Source organism: Pseudopodoces humilis, chromosome 1 (genome assembly GCF_049639895.1).
Source record: "Pseudopodoces humilis isolate 2021_Gansu_Grassland_sample_001 chromosome 1, ASM4963989v1, whole genome shotgun sequence".
Taxonomy (NCBI): Eukaryota; Metazoa; Chordata; class Aves; order Passeriformes; family Paridae; genus Pseudopodoces; species Pseudopodoces humilis.
The window spans coordinates 23,913,336-23,930,766 of NC_142200.1; the positions used below are offsets into that span (position 1 = coordinate 23,913,336).

The following is a 17,431-nucleotide window of genomic DNA, read 5'->3' on the forward strand; positions in this document are numbered from 1 at the left end:
AGAAAAAAATACAAATTCTAGGTTTTGTTGGAGGGTCCCATGGATCAGATTAGTGCTGGAGAACAAACTGGCTCAGATGCCTCTGCGAGTGTTTGTGCTCATGTTGGTTCTGTTCAGCTGTGAAGGGCTTTGCTGTTTTGTGCATAAACTGGATCCCAGTTGTCCCCACCCTGACACGCCAAGGTACCATCCTGGCTGCAGGGGGCGGGGCTTAGTGCACTGTGGGCGTGGCCATGTGTTATTCCATACCAGGATGTCACCACTGGGGGCGTGGCTCCATGAAGAAAATGAGCCTGACCCCCTTAGAGTGGGTGCCATTTTGCCTCCTTCTCTTTCCAGAAGGCTGGCATTTGACAGTCGGAGCATTGGGATTTACTCCCGTGGGCCTGGTCCCTCTGCTGCCCTGCAGGTGTCTCTGCACTTTTCTCCATAACACAGCTGGAGGATGTGGTGCTGAAAGGAAAGCGGCAAAACACAAATCAATGGGTGTTGGATGGCAGCTCCAGCAGGGAATGGGCTGGTGGGGGTGGCTGAAGGGAGCCCAGCCCACAGGAGCTGTGCTGAGGCAAATCCAGCCAATCCAGCTGGAAGGAGCACAGCTGAGCAGAAGGAAAGGGCCAGCAACCTGTGGGACTGAGCTCCAGCATGGTGAAGCTATAAAACTGTGGAACAGGCACCCGTGTGAGACTGAGCCCAGCAAAGCAGCAACACAGCCCAACATGGAAGATGTAGCTTCTGGGGGTTTGTAATTTTGTTTTGCTGTTTTGGGCTGGGAGGGGCAGAACCCTAGCCTTGGGATCATCTCCTCACCATCTTGCTTTTGCTGATGATGGCCATGTGCCAGCATGCACAGGAGCAGTCCCTGAAGTGCCTTTGTTCCTGGATGCCACGTGCCACAGTGTGCAGGACTGGTCTCCATCGTATCTTTGTCTGGGGAAGCTAGCCTGTGACCTGCAGGGAATGTCCATCATCTTGGTTTTGTTCCTGGTGGTGAGCACCTTTTTTGAGGATAAACACCTTCTCCTTTTGTGTACTTTTGTAATTAATATTGCTGGTGTTACTGTGAGTTTCTTATTCCATTGTTCTTTACTTTCATTAAATTGTCTCAACCCATAGCCTCTGTTTCTTTCCCTCCCTTACTGGATGTAAGGGGTGGGGAGAAGGGGCTTATTTGAAAGTTCTATCTATGTGCTGATCTTACACCACCACACCTCCATCCCACGTCCTGCAAGGCTGGTCCTGCACTGCTTTCTGTGCTACAGCCAAGAGGAACTCGGCCCCCAGCCAGCTCCCGCCATCCTCACCATGGAGGGCACATGGAGGGTGCCTTCATCACTCCCAGATGGGTCAGACAAGGCCATTTGAGGCACTGATGATTCTCAGGACAGCTTTTCCTTTGTATAGCAGCAGATTATAGAACAAAATGCATAGCACATGACCCCAGAAGCAGACTAAAGTCAGGTGTGACACCTGAATTTGAAAGGGTTTAATGATTAATTTGGATACTCAGAGGGCAAAATCTGATTTTTACCTCTGATTGATTTCATCTTCCCAAATCATCCACATGCATGATATCTATTACAAATAATAGTCATTAATTATACTCCCTTATGATAATTCCTTAATAATTACTTAAGATCCATTACAATTTTAACACTAATCAGAGCGAGGATTGTATCACAGTTGTCCTTCTTGTAGCTGAGTGGTGTAATCAGTCTGATGAAGAAACATTTTCATTTTTCCCTTTTCTGTTTCAGAAAAAGTGTTCTCTGAATGGTCATTCCTGAAAAAAATCTTGGAGTAGCACATCTTTGCTTGTCTGACCACAGTCCTTTAATGAGATCATGGGCTGAACCTTGATTTCCCACATTTTCTTCCTGTTTTTTTTTCCTTTACAGACCAGTTTGAATACTTTCTACTAAATAACAAGACAACTGAAAGTCATGTGCCATCATGCTCAGTGACAGTGCTCAAATAATTAGTTTAGTCACGCTTTTTTCCTGCTAAAACTCTTATGAACATTCTGAAAAGCTCTAAAAGAGTTTATAACCTTGTATTTCTCCTGTGTTGTGTATTTTGGTTTTGTAGTTGCACTAGAAGGAGATGAGCTGCTGTGAAATATTTGCTACACAAATAGCTGTTATGTCTAAGCAAAAGCTGAGAGGCAATATGCAAAACAACAACAAAAACATACCCATGGCTGCATTTTCTCAAACAGCAGGTCAGAGAGAGGAAGATCAAGCTTAATAAAAGTGTATAAGCTTAGAGTGGGAGATGGTTGTATTAAAGAATAAATACTTATATTCTGGATGTTGGTCTTGCCTTCCACTGTAGACACCAGTTTGCAGAACAATAGATGAGCATAAGGCGGAGGTAGATGGAGAATTAAGATACTCCAGAGGAGAATGGTGCAAGTGCTTCTACATAGTGCTATCACTAGAATACAAACCATCTTGGTACCTCACCAAGCCACATTCAGACTCTGAATGGTTGGTTGTCTGTGTCTTCCTTTGCAAGACTTTATTTAACCCATTGTCACAGGCTGCAAGCAACAGAACAGCATTTAAATATGAATCTCACTAGCAAACTGCTGACTGTGGCTTTCTAGTTCATACAGGCAGGCATGGGCAGTGTTATAAAGCATTCTTGACAAATTATATAATACTTCACTAATAGATTCTATATTAGCCAGAGGAAAGTTTTTAGTAACTTGAGAGTCCTGTTAGCTAGTAGTGCTTGAAATATGATGACGATTGCCCTAAAAGTTGCTTTATTCTGCTTCCCATAAGACATTTCCTGTCCATAGGAGTCACTGGTAGGTTGAAATATCAAAATATTCATGAGAACTTTCATCAAATATCAAAAGCTCTGTATTTCCCTAGAGAGGCTATTTTCCCTATCAAAGGCTGTGAGAAATTATCCAGAATCAGTATTGCCAGAGTAGACCCTCCTGCTTCCTCCTCCCTCCCTCCCCTCCTCCTTCAGCTCCCTCTGAGGCTGCAGCTCTCAGCAGCTCTTTCTCCATCCAAGTGCAAGAGTCAGGGTGAAAAACAACAGGTCATCATAACCCAGCCAGGTCTGTCTTCCCCTGTCAGCATGTTCCACCAGCACCTTTAAACCCTTGCTGCTGTTTTGTTTACTTTGCCCTTTTTCACATTCCTTTCTCTGAGGGTGAAGCTGGGGTAGTTTAACAACTCTCTGCTGCCAGGAGGGAGGTCCTTCTTTTTGCCTGCTCCTCTCTCAGTCAGGCTCTTCCTCTTCCTTTTTTGGGCCACGTCTGGTGCTCATCAGGCCTTTCACTGGTTCATCTTGTGAAACCAGCAGGAAAATTGTCACTTTTTTTGGTCACCTTAGCTGCCTTGCCAGGGAACCTGCCTAGCCCAGCACAGGGCTGAATTTCAGAGCTTGTGCAAGGACAAGGAGAGAAGATGAGGGAAGGGAAGGGAAGGCTAGAGACTACCATTCAACACTGCTCTGCTAATAACTTGTTTTAGGTGGTGAGATGTAACTTCATCCTAAAATTCATTATTATCGTGAGTGAAACTTAAAAAGAGCAAATGTAAAACCCAGCATAAAAAAGCCACATGCTAATTTGTTGATATAGTCTTCATAAGAAAAAAAGCAAATTTTGTGCATTAAGTTCTGTGATCCCTAAGGGACTGTTTTTCCCAGTGGACACCCATATGCTGTGGCTCCCTTAGGCACCTGAAAAATCCATTTTTCTCCATTCTATTTAATTTTGCCACTTCCTTTGCCTTAGATGTCTCAGGATTTGGCCCCAGAAAAGAAGCTTTGAACTTTCAGTGCTTATCTGTTAATGGTTTTAAAACATTGCAGAAGAATAAGAATACAGGATTTAGTCCTGGAAAATCCTAGTTTTTTTCTTCATTGTTGAAAAAAACTTCCTGTTTCCATCCTCCCATCCAGTGCCTTCTGAAGCAGTCTAAGTTGATGTGACTGCATTTACCATCACATTAAGAACAATCTAAGAGATGAGTTCTCCCCTGTAGAGGTGTGTAGCAAGATTAATTTCTCTTGTCTGGAGAAATCAGAGTGCTAAGCTGTGCTGCAGAAGTGCTGTCTTGTGTTACAAGTCATATGGTCATTAATTCCTGAGGAAAAAAGGTAGCCCATCCCAGTCAGTCTGCTACATAAAATACGTGGGAAGCACATCCCTTATGAGCAATGCTCTCGAGAACATTTTTAATTGTTACATGTCTTGGACCAGTATTTCTATAGAGCACACTCATTACCTCTAAAATGAAAAAAGTGTATACCTGCTTTTTTCCTTCTTTTTAGTGATAATAATTGTCTTTTTAAGACTGAAAAGCTTTTCAAGCCATATCATAAAATGTTGGTTTTTTTTTTTCCAGTTGCTTTACTTAAAGGCGCAACCCCTTCCTTTACAAAATCATCCATAGATCTCTGCTGATCCACCTAGGCTTTTACATTTGCTCATTCCTAGTTTACATTGGGTTTTGATCCTCCAGATGCACCTTCAGCCTTCTGGATCATATCCCAGAACTGCAGCTTCAACTGAGACCTAAGCAAAGGAGAAAGAAAAATCAAATGTCCCACTGAACTCAGCTGAGGACAGGCTAAGTTGAACAGAGAGCAAATAATAAATAATAATTAATAAATAATAAGCAATTTGTCCCACAGCAGAACCTACCACAAATTATACACACCTAAGCAGAACATATTTACACATTCATCAGTATATAAAGAGCCAAAGGCATCCACATTCCAAAGCCATTTTGGCAGGTGAAGTCTCTGTAACTGGTGTCACTGGGGTCAGATCGAGTCACAGGAAGAAAGAGAGGGGGACATTCTCGAAATATTGAACAGCATTTCTTGTTTGTTGCTGTTTCTCCCATGAACAAATTACTTCCCAGTTTCACAGAACAAAGTCTTCAACTGAAAGTCCTCAGGCAAAAGCTCTAGGATGTTGGATAAAAGCTGTTACTTGGTGGTGACACATCACTCACCACTGCAGACACTTCATCTTCTCCCTTGTCTTTTTCTCCCCTGAACATTTTCTGTACAGGAGAAGTTACTCCAGAAGGTACTGTTTGGGTACTAGACAGCTTCAGTCATGCCTGAAATGCTGTTAAAAGCTCTGTGGGAAAACAGAGCTCTTCACCAGTGTCCAGAGTTCCTTGCTCCCTGAGTGCCCTTCTCTGGGGCTGTGTTCCACTCTGCCATGGGTGTCACAAGCCTGGTTTGCTAAACTCGCTTGAAGTTCTCCTGCAGAGAAAACATTTAGCCCTCCTCACAAGCAGGATGGTGCCTGAGGGAAATATAAGGGCTGAGCAGCTGGAAGGAGAGGCTGTGTTTCACACTGCAGGAGGGACCCTGTGTCCGGGAAGGAGGCCCTACAGCTGCCCCTAAAGAGGTTTTTAGTGAAAGCTAATAACATTTCAGGTGCTAAGTGGGATGAAGGAAAATGCTCAGATTTGGTTGCAGAGCTAGCTTGATTGGAGACTGAATAATATTAGCTTTCTGCAGGCCTCCCAAGCCATGGGACAACAATAAATCCACAGTCAGACACCACAGAGAAGATGTTTACTTGTGCCCTCTTTAGCTCTGTTTTAGTGTATCCTTCTCAGATCTGGCTTAGCAGGAATATGGAATTATGAGGTATTTTTGCTGCTTTACTGTTGTGTTGCTTTGATACAGATATTTTCTTAAGCTGTAAAAATAGCCTGTATTTCATAGTAGTGCTAAAGCAGCAGATAAAGGCAGATACCCATATCTAGATGGGACTGACTATTATTTTTCTGTACCTCATTTCATCCCTAGAGACCAAATATGTCTATAAAACATTAGAAAACTGTGAAAGCAATGTGAGCTCCTAGGGGTGATAATGCTATATAAACTAAACAGGATGAAAGACATCCTGGTAAGTATACAGGCTTGCCTGTATCAGTTACAATGGTACAGATATAATTGCTTACAGTTCTAGCCTCAAACATGAAAAAGGCCTGCCATTTGGCCATTTAACATTAAATAAACTGGAGATAATGCTTTGATGTACTGATCTTCTTTTCCTTTGAGGGTACCTATTTAAATCTTGTAACACCTTGCCTATAATGATGAACAGTGAGGGTCCGAGTCTGCTTTCAGATTGGTGAGCAAGGTCAGATAGTAATCCCAGCACTAATGAAGTTGCATGAAGCCTTAGTGCTCCTTGCTTCACAGAGGAAAAACATGCAGCTCTGCCTAGCACCAGGTCACAGCTCTTGAAGTCTGCTTAGTTTCACCTGAAGTTATCTCAAAAGCTTCTCCTGCCCCTGCCCAAATGATCCCTTGCCCTGCACAAGCCAGATCTTCTCTTAACAACTTTTGTTAATACAGTTGTGTGACCTGGTAGTGTAATTTATTTTTTATGACACTTTTACTAGGTTAGATTCCCTAGCATACTCTCAGTTGAAACATCAGATCCTCCTGCCAGCAGAGTTTGTTTCATCCAAAGGACGGGTGAGGCATTCCTGTCGATAAGCATCACATCTGTGCCGGAAGGATCTCTAGGAGAAGGAGCTTCACCAGCAAATCTTTTTATTTCCTGAGAGTGGGTCTTAAGCCAGGTTTGCATTTGGCTCTGTCAAGATTCTAGCAAGTCCTGTTAACAGTTCAAGAGATACAATATATATCTGCAGAAGTCAGCTTTCCAAGTTGGTAAAAATTCTTTATCTGAAAGTGACTGTCCATAAACTGAATGCGTAGGACCTGCTGTTCAGAAGTTTGGGCATCACTCCACCACGGTACTTTAGAAAAATTTACTTGTAAGAGATTGCTTCAGACAAGGTATTTTCAAGTCATCATTTCTATGTAATGCCTTAAGAATGAAGCCTTCAAATTTGTGAACTATGACTTTCATAGTGTACAAATGCCTCTGAAAAATTGGCCCTTACCTACGAATTACTAACTGGGGATAAGAAATAATGTTTTCAGGTTTCAAGCTTTTATTTTTTTTCACTTTGATATAGATTTGAAAATTTAGGAACAGAACTTTAGTTTAGATCAAATCAAAGAAAACCTTAGGCATTTCAGCAAACAAAAATAATTATATCCATAAGATGTATTACTAATAAAATTAAGTTACCATATATTAGGGGAGGTGAACTGAAAAATCTAGTTATTTCAGAATACTAGCCAAACCCATAAAATTGAGGGGGGAGGTGTTTAAATTTCAATTAATCTTATTTTTTCATCATATTCTCTTTCAGAATGACATTTAAATTAAAAGTTAGAAATAATTCAAGTCTCTTCTTATGGTGAGTATATTACTTATCAATAAATTTTTTCAGTACATTCAGCCTGTTTTTGCTTTTTTCATCTGGCTTTCAAACTGAAATAGAGTTAAAGTAAACTTAGAAATACTGCTAGAGGTTTTTTGCTTGGTGTGTGGTTGTTGGTTTCTTAAAATTAATATTATTTTATGGCGATACGTACCTAATTAACAAAGAGAATGACAATAGCATTGACATTTTCACTCTTTTGACCTTATAAGGCCTTATGCAGATCTTTTGTTGTTGATCTTCCTTACAGCAAAGCTCCACAAAGCTTTAGTTGCCATTTTACTCCTCCAGATAAGAGAGCTGCATTGTTATTTGGTCTAGGTTTTAACTTAAATAACAAGTAATTTATTAAGAATAACTATTTGACATGGCAGCAGTATGATTTGCTTTAGCTATATGCCTGGCACTAAGCTGTCCAAAACTTTATTCTCAGTGCATGCAAGCAGAATATTCCAAGAACACCTGAAAGGCAGAGAGCAGTGAACTTTTTAAAATACTCTGTATTATTTTATTTAACAATCATTGGCGTAAGAGACTTGGCGCAGGGTTCAACCCTATTGCATTTAGCCATTGGAAAGGTTTCCTGTCACTGCAAAATAACATTTGAGTATTGATTGAGTATTGATTTCAGTGGGACTGACTTCAGGCCCATTGATTTAAGTGGTGTTTGAGCATTTCTGGAAATCCCCCTTGATATCTACCTACAATGTGAAATGCCAAAAAAGAAAACCTTGTCTCTTGGACAGTAATATCACATTTTTAAAATGCAGTGCAAGTTCCTGTGTGATTTTCTGACTAAGCAGTTTTGAAAGTTCAGTCCATCTGACAGTTCATTTAGGTAAAGTCCATATATTGCCTCCTTTCTTGGACTTTGAACCAAGTAGGGAGGGACAATATTTGATCCATCTTCATTACCAGAAATTATGTAGTATAAATCTTGTTCTTTGGTCTATTTTCTTATTTATATTCATAGTTTAAAAATCAGCTCTGGAAACAGAGTTAGTATCACAAGTACCTACAGGTCAGGAGAGATAAATAAACTCTATGTGAATAGACTCCATGTACAAAGGCCACAAGGAATGCAAAGTTAGAGGGATTATTTTAAACTTCTTGAAACTGCTTCACACTGGGTTAAGAATGAAAGAACGTGTATAACTTGGCTTAGTTAATACGCAGTGATTTGGTATTTCACAGTTACCTGAGGATAGCTCAGCTCTTAAGATACACTCTCAAATTTATAGCTGATTTCCAAATACTTCCAAAAGGTGTGCTGTCAGATCCAGAATCTGACCCAGTAATGATTTATGGATATTTGGAAAATTTCAGAGCAATTTGTGCTTTCCAAAGTCTAATGTATCTTAGAATCTGAGAATGCCTTACTTTTTTGTCTTTAATTTTTTGCAGGTTTCCTTTTTAGGCTGCAGTATTTATTTAGTTAATTATTTGTGTTGCATAGCACAGGTTTGAAGAAAAATAGACAAGACTGTGATGGCTGATTACTTTCTAATTTTTTTTGTTATTGGTATGCTAATTAATGTTATAACAATAATATTTGCACGTGGTAGATATTGGATGTTAGGCATGTGTGTGCACTATCCTGCAATAGAAGACAGTTTTACTGCTTTTCACAGCTCTTGTGTAAAATATGCAGCACAATATTGACAGATGATCTAGACCTAGTCTGTGCATCAGTTCAATAGGAAGGATGAGAAAACACCAGTACTCCAGCTGGATTGGATTCTATCCTTTTAAACAATCTATATTTGATCAAACACTGTGGAAGAATACACATCATATATACAGCTCTTACTCCTGAGGTATCTCAGAAAGAAATTTCTGTTCATCTTTTAATTCTTGAGAAGTGTATTTTGCAGATATATGCATTTTTTTCCCAGCAGGAAAGGAAAAGAGAGAGGGAACAAGGCTGGTAAAAACATTGAATAGAAAACAAGGTGTGGTCAGGGAAGGGGTTCATGTTCCAGTGTTTCCTTTCATAACATATGATAACAACCATTCCACCTGTGCCCTGGCTTCTTACAACCACAGCAGCCAAATGTTAGCAAAAACAACCAAATAATAAATTTACAAAGAAATTAGCACATGTATTTATTTTTTCTCCTCTTCTTTTGCTGCCACTCAATCCAACTTTCCTTTCCACTTGCCTGGAAGCAGCTGTGCTTCCACTTTTTAATTGGAGAAGCAGTACTGCTTCATATGAGTAGCATTGGCTTTTGGCAGCTTGAGATGTGTTAAATTCAATCAAAATACCCATGAGCAGCAGAGAAATCAGACATTTTTTCCTTCCCACTCATTACTTGTGAAACCTGAATCTTTTCCCAGGTAGCAAGCCTTTCAATTTTTAATTCAGTTTTTAATATTTTTTGCATTTAACTATGTAAAGTTGAAGAAAGATAATATGTTATAAATATATATGTATATATAGATATATATGAATTTGTGTGGATGAATGAGATTATTTTAAGCAAACCACTTATTTCCCACCACTCATTTCCCAGGCTGGTATGTCATTGTTATGAAATGTCATGTCTCTTTGCAGACTGCCTGAAACTGATTGACATAACTGGAGAGGATGCCTTGGAACTATTTCATGGGAGTTGAGGGCATTTGGAAAAAAACTCACTTGTCTAAAAAATCACAGTTTGAAAGAGGGGAGGGAATTAAATGGCGTAAAAAAAAATCATGAGTTTGAGGCATGTAAGGTTTTTTTAAAAACTGTTTCATTTCCAATTCAAGATGATATTTCAAATTAGGGGAGGAAGCAGAATGCCCTTATTTCGCATTTTGACACTGTTTTCATGAATAAAATAGGGGATAAGTCTAGTCATTGGCTAAATTGGAAAATATTTTAACTGCCTGGAGAAAACAGGTTGCATGATTTTGTCAAGGCCTTGTGCATACTTTTATGAGCAACATCTCTATACATCAATCTAAATATTCTACTCTGCACACATTTAAGTTAACAAGTCTTATCTCTCTAACTAATGTTGAATAATGGAGAAGGGACTGGCAGAAAGAAGTAAAATCTGTGTCATGGATTTCTATGTTAAAAAAAAAAAGTGGAAAAAGCAAAGTTAAATCATAAAGCCTGTCTTGTTCATCTGATGTCAGAAGAACATGAGACTGAGACAGATCATGGAAGGGATGTAGTTAAAAGATGCATGGCTTATTTATTATTATTTAAGTGTTTTCATCTTCAACATCCTGCACTCAGTTTGCATGGCTTTTGTGTAATCTATATCACATCTGTGCCAGCCTCCCTATGGAATGTGCTGACATGTAGAATGGTTTAATTCTCAGAAAAATAATCGGTAATGATAGTGGGGAGAGCTGGGGGCACATGGGTGGAAGGGAGCACTCATGTAGCACCAAGTGCAATGAGAAGGAGTGGTGAGGCAGACAGCTGGGCAGCAAAGATGCAAACAGATACCTTGGCACAAAGAGAAGGGGAAGTGGAGATACAAGCTGCTCTGCAAGGAGTGTCCTGGCAGCACACAGGGCACCATCAATCCTTCAGCAGCTTTGAAGCTAGCTGTCCTTGGGAGAGGGTATGGACTGATGATGCTTGCAGCCCTGGTCTACTAGAATATTACTTAGCAAAATCAGTTTTGTTTTCTCCTCCAGATTAGAGTGCCCATCCATGCATCAGAAAGGTGCTCTTAGTGCTGTTCAGATCGTCTACATAAATACACACTTAAATAATTTATTGGTATATATATTATGTAGCTGTTATACAGGAACACTTTGGTTTGTCATTGAATATGTATAAGGCAAACATTTTCCCTTAAATGATTGCCTGTGGATCTGCTTGGGTTTGTTGTACCAATTTGTATATAGGACATGCTCTCCTGGAGACAAAAAAAAAAAAAAATCCAAGATACAGAAAACTAACAAACAAAAAACTTTTATGAAAATGTATAAGAAATGAAAAGTAGTTTCCTAGTACAACATAAATTTTTACATTTTTAATTTTTTTTCTTAATTTGCAATGCTAACATTAATTTAGATGAACAGAACAACTCCCATGCAATTTTCATGTGTATATATTCAAAGCATCTCAAAACAGGATGCATGGAAAAGGTGGAAGAGGGAGAAGGCAGAAGGAAAGGGATGCAGATGTGGTCTTTCTGATTCAATGTTTTAAATTCTTTTCTGTTACAGCTATAAAATCTCATGGGACTCAGTGTGTCTGCCAAGGGTGTAAAGGAGGTGTGAACTTGATCCACATACTTTTCAAACCGATGAAGGAATCTTTTGGGATTGTATACATCAGTGTCTCTGTTCTAGAGGACAATGATTGATTTAGATTTCTTCCCTAGACTAACAGAGCCTGGCTCCCTCTAGAATCAATGGAAGTGGTAAGACTGCCATTATAATTATTTAACTCAGATGTTGTGTCTACCTCTCTTTGAGTGTTTAAGGGGTCATAGGCTAACTGGTCTGGCAGACCTTGAATTAATTGCTCTGACTCATTCAATGCTTACTTGAATTTCAATTTAAGTACCCACTGTTCATTCATCTTAGATGTCACAGATGTCACAGGAGATAATCCTTCTACATATATGTTTAGTCCCCTTAAGCATATTCTTTAAAGGGAAGAACATTCACCTACAAGACAAGACAGCTGGAGTGAGGTGCTTGGACATATTTGTTCTTGGTGTAGCTGTGTCTTCAGTAAAACCTGTAAAATTCACTTATGCTTCAGTGGGAATAGAGGCTGCCAAGCCAGAATGCTTGTCTTAAAAGTGTTCTTTATGTCTGCCTTCAAGTGTCTCAGCTGAATTGTAAAACCAAAACACCTTGATGCCCAACAGAAACCAGCATAAAATGAGGAGACTAACTGTGCAAGCCAGTGTGTGGTACCAAAGAAAGGTGTCTTTGGTCAGTGTGTGCTAAAGGGGATGAGGTTGCTGGTAAACTGGTAAGGTTGATGAGGATTTTGGCACCAATTTTCCTGCCCAAGATGGAAATGGTTGCGTGGGAGGCTGGGGGCACAAGGGGAGTGGATTTGGGGAGTTAAACTTTCTAATCTAAGGCAAACAGACTCAGTCACTGCAGATCTGACAGAAATAAAGTGGCTTCTAGCAACTAACATCATAGTAGTTTCTCAGCCACAGTATTTTAAAGTTTCGGCAACTACATCTCTGCCTAGAAATTCTTAGGCAGTCAGTGTATGTTACTGAGCTCTCCAGTATTTGAAATCCTGCTGAAGCACAGAGATAGAACACGGATGCCTCAGCTCCTCAGGTGCCTGGGTGGTCCATAATTTGCCTCACATAGACAACTTATCTAGTGTCAGTACAGCAGAGATGAAATAGGTCCTGATGAAAATGTGGGGCACAAGCAGAGAATACAATGAAATTCGTAGCAAATATGAAAAGCCTTTAGAAATATCAGTCCACTACTCCCCTACAGAACAAGAAAATAAGTAGGTGTGATAGATTTGATGGCTATTCTGGAACTGGCACCTCCAACATTTTCCACCAGGTGAAAAACCTGACTGTGAGACATTTCTCAGGTGCCCAATAAAACTTTTAAGAATCTTGTTTTGGAATAATCTAAGCGGGAGTGAACTTGATTTTTTCCAGATGCTTGCTCTTTTCCTTGTTCTTTTGATATATTCATGTGCAGTTCACTTTCTCACTTTAATCTCAGAGGTTAATTTCTTGCTCTGAAACAGTCCAATGGAGCAAAAGTTCTCTTAGGGTGGTGATGAACAAGAAGTAGACCTAATTCAAAAGTGTTGTTTCCTCAGACTGAAAATAGTGATTTATATTCTCATGGTGTGTATGAGGTGTTAGTGAACTGCCTTAACTACTGTACCCTAGACCAGAGGCACGAATTCACACCTTGCTACAGATCTGTTCTGAGGTTTCCTCCCTGTCAGTGGAGCTGTAACCAACATTTGACTGTATGATTCAGGCTGAAGAACCACTGGCCACTGGATGTTAAAACCCACCCATTTGTCTCTGTGCTTTTAGTTAGAGAAGTTGGCATGCCTCAAGTACAGTGGTAGGCAAAATGTGCCCATGCCAGCCACATACTGTATTAAACTCTTCAAACTGTCACTGCTGCAGATACTTGGCTTTCAAATAAATAATTTTTGCAATTTAGTTATATGTAGAAAAAACCCCTAACAAACCAACAAAATATGTGAGAGCAAGAATATGCCAGAGGAAGAGAAAGCTTTCAGTAAAATAGTAAGATTTGAGAAAAAAGTGGCAGACAGCTAAATCTTTGGAGTGCCTTCTTTGCTGTGGGTTCATGCTATAAGTCAGAGATATTTGAACAACAACTGAACCGTGTGTGCACAAAGACACTGGAAATGAGCTTCATGCTCTGGAGAGTTCACTATTATGCCAAATTACTGAAAATAGTGAATTTAGTGTGGGATAGGTCATCGTCTCCTACAACATGAAAAAGATTTTTGTATGATTTCTTTGGTGTGAGAGTTCATATGGCAAAAGCATTTAAAGTATCCAGGTAAGGCTCTGACCATACCCTTCCTAACTAGAACTGCATATGCATATATTACTTTGTGTGACTGTAGTGACAGAAAATTACACTTCAACACTGCATGCAGCCTAGATATTCTAGGAATGATACCGTAGGCAAAACAAGGGTAGCCCAGGAGGGAAGAAAGAAATTACTTCTAAAATTCCATAATCCTTTTTATCTCCTATCCTAAAGTGAAGCATTACCTCCCTACAAGAGATAATTCTTTTTTTCTCTTTATGTGAATTCACCCATCCGGAAGAGAACAGAATTAACTCCTTCAGAGTTTATTCCAAATAAGTAGTGATTGGAGAATAAACCCTCATTTTTCTTTGCAATAAGGTCCTCACTAAAGAGTCAAATGCATCTCTTCATTGACATCTGGTAAATATAATAGCCGTAATCATAAACACTGATATCAGTAACTGGTGATGGAAGATAAGACAATAAATTCCGCAAATACATGTTTGACACAGTACAAGGAATTAAGGTATAATTCAGAACTAGAAGGGCTCCAGAAACTGTTGTTCATTTACTGTTACTAATCTGGAGCAAGTAGAGATTTTATAGATTTAAATAGAGCAAAATAGAGATGACTGTTCTGTATGGGCGGCCATCAGAATCTGCCTCAGGAGCACAGCTATTGCCTAATGGTGTAGTTGAAGGTTTCAGATAGCCTTACACAGTGGCAGATAAAATGTCATTTAAATTTACATCTTAGAAATGTTTTTAAAACTATAGTATGACCATATCAAAATGATGTGATGTTACCATATGCTGAAGGGGCTGCTGACTGGATTCCTGACGGAAAATTGATGATAGCACTGCCTGGCTACTAGAAGTGTCCCCCTAGGAAACCACACAGTACAGCTTTCCTTTCTGCTAGCAAGAAATCCTGGAAGTATGGGTTAAGACATAGTGATGATGTGGTCTTTGGAACAGGTGAGACCTCAGGTAGCAAAGCCCAGTTTTCTATAAAGTGTGGGGCTTTCCCAAAGAGGATGTGGGGTAGAAGGCTGGGGAGAAATGGAGCAAGACAAGTTTGAAGGCAGATTTCTGTCCAAGTGGACATGCTTGGATACTGTTGAAACACTGTATTAATATTTTAGCCTCTATATAGGAGCTAACAGTAACTCATATTATGGTTTGAAAGGTTTCGTGGCTTCCTGAGTGTCCTAAACAAGTTGTAACTTGGACTCAACAGAGGGTCTTTGAAAAGCTCCCACAACAGTCTGATGCCAGCACTTGAGATGAAATACAGGCTTGTGTTCTGTCCAGCCCCAAACTACTAGGAAATAACTTCACAGCTTCCTCTTGAGGTGTTTTTCCATGTCAGGATTTTCCACACTGCTCATTGCCACCATGCATGATCTTAAGCTCCAACTGCTCACTGAGACAAGGAGGCACAAATACATTGGCTTGCTCAAGAAGTTTAAAGCACCACTTTGAATCAATCTCAAATCTTGAGGCTCTTATGTATTACCTGTTAGATTTTCCTTCCTCACCTTACCTTTGGGAATGGAAACAGGCCACAAACCCCACACTTCTTAGAGCAAATTACCTGCTTTGTTATTCCGTCTTTCAACCTTTGCCATAAATTCCACTTCATTAACATTGGCTGAAACACCTCACTGAGTTGCACTGTTTGGGCTATAAAATGTGTCTGGTGAGTAGGCCAGAGAATATCTTTAGCCCCAACCAAGCAAAAGAGCAGGATCGGGAGGCTCTGTCTGTTCTGTCATAAATTGTCAGTGAGTACTAGAGTACAGACTATTTATTTTCTTAGTTGCTTGCCAGTGGGTTGCAGTGTCAATGTGTCTCACCACACACCGTGGAAAATGTTTTTTCACTCAATGCTAGTGGGCAAAATAATTTTGAATGGACAGCCTGTGCAACACACTGTGGCTTAAATCCCATCTGGATTAAGTCTTTCCTCCCTGAGTCAAGCCTTGGAGTGATGAACTAGCCAGCAGTTCAGCCCATCTGCAGGTCATTAATGGTATATGTGACAAAGAAAACACCTGAGCAGGGAAGCAGAGTTCACAAGCAGGTGTTGCTGTCTAGGTTGAGTTGTGTAAGGCACCTGGAAAGCTGCAGACCACCAATGTTTTTAGCAGAGCATGGCAATGCACCTCCTGTGCAGTGCTCTGATAACCTAAGGTCAGGTGCAACAGGGGAGAGATGCTGGACTTCTGTGAGGAATGTAAGAAAATGGATTAATCTTCTGTTTGAATGTGATAGCTGAATCCTGAAGTATCTGGTCTCAAGCTGAAGATACTCAGAGAATGAAATTTTTCCTACTTTGATGTCCCAAAAGCAGTGAAGTACTAGAGCAGCATTCCAGTGATACTTGCTCTATTCTGTTGGTGAGCCAGTTCCACAGAACCGGAGATTGAAGGGATCTACTGGATTTCCATTAACTTCAAAGACAGTCCATAGCAGACCAGCATAACAAGTAGACAAGGTTAATAAAGGTGGTGTTGTTTTGGGTTTTTTTATATAAATACTTGCAGCTTTCCATAGGAATATGTTGAAATGAACATTCACCAATTCCACACAGCTGTTATTTACAAAAATAGATAAACACTTTCCTTCAATGAGAGGATGTATTTGCTGCTTTATTTATCAAGGCACTGATGAAAATGATGAAAAAAAAAGGTGGTTTGTGTCTGAAAGCATCAGAGAGAGCTGGAAGGACAGATGTGAGAGTGAAGACTGGGAAGGTGGTGGGTAACTGGCATAACTGGAGATCCAGCTCTTGGCTTCTGCTTGTGCTGGGAGGTGAGCTAAGCCCTGGCAGGGTGCATGCTTTCTTGCAGTGGGTTCAGACATCTTCCACTGCTATTGTTTCAGGAAAGTCTGGGCTTCTCAGAAAGCCCTATATAAAATGGATACAATGAAATAGAGTCACAGCCTCAGAGGAACAGTTCAAAGCACCTTCAAGCAAACGGCAAAGCTTAAGTTATTGTTTGCCTTATAATTAAAAATTTTATTTTGCTTGCTTTATTTTTTCAGGGTGGAGGCCATCTAAAATCCAATGCCACAAAACCATCCTTCCAAAACATTATGGCTTTGCAGAGGTCAAAACAGGTCTCTGTTTTTTTCTTTCATCCCTCTCTGTACACTGTAATAATAATACATCTGCATTTTTATTCCTCAGCAAGTGAGACATGGGAAATGAGGCGAGTAAAGGCATTATCAAGGGCAATAGACAATGGGAGGTTGACCTAGGTATGTTTAGCTAAATTAAGGAAGGGGAATGTGAAAGAGATAAACAAGCATCCAGGAAGACAGCTACTGAATTTTGCCACTAGTAACATCTCTTGAAAGCTACTATCAGCACCACTCAAATCTCTTTGATCTGAGAAAAGACAAAGCAGAGTGCACAGCTTTTTTAGGCTCCTAAGCTGCTTTTCCCTCAGAGACAACCATGTGATCTTCTGTTCATAAGCATATTTGAACGTGAAAATCAGGAATTAGGTGAATTAACCTTTATACTAAAGCACCTCAAATACCTCGGGTTCAAAAGCTTAAATTGCACTTGAATGTTGTTGAACTACTTTTCCATTTATCAGTCAGAAAAGAGACAGCAAGAAAGAACTGAAGGAGAAAATGGG

The 17,431-nt window shown here is 40.0% G+C and overlaps 1 long non-coding RNA gene across 1 annotated transcript; it reads left to right on the forward strand.

The window, feature by feature from the left end:
* The first annotated feature begins 355 nt into the window (after nucleotides 1–355).
* Nucleotides 356–1,941, forward strand: LOC148185025 (uncharacterized). Its single transcript, XR_015774490.1, has 3 exons — nucleotides 356–741; nucleotides 845–990; nucleotides 1,758–1,941. It is a non-coding gene; the product is annotated as an uncharacterized LOC148185025 (long non-coding RNA).
* The last annotated feature ends 15,490 nt before the right edge of the window (nucleotides 1,942–17,431 follow it).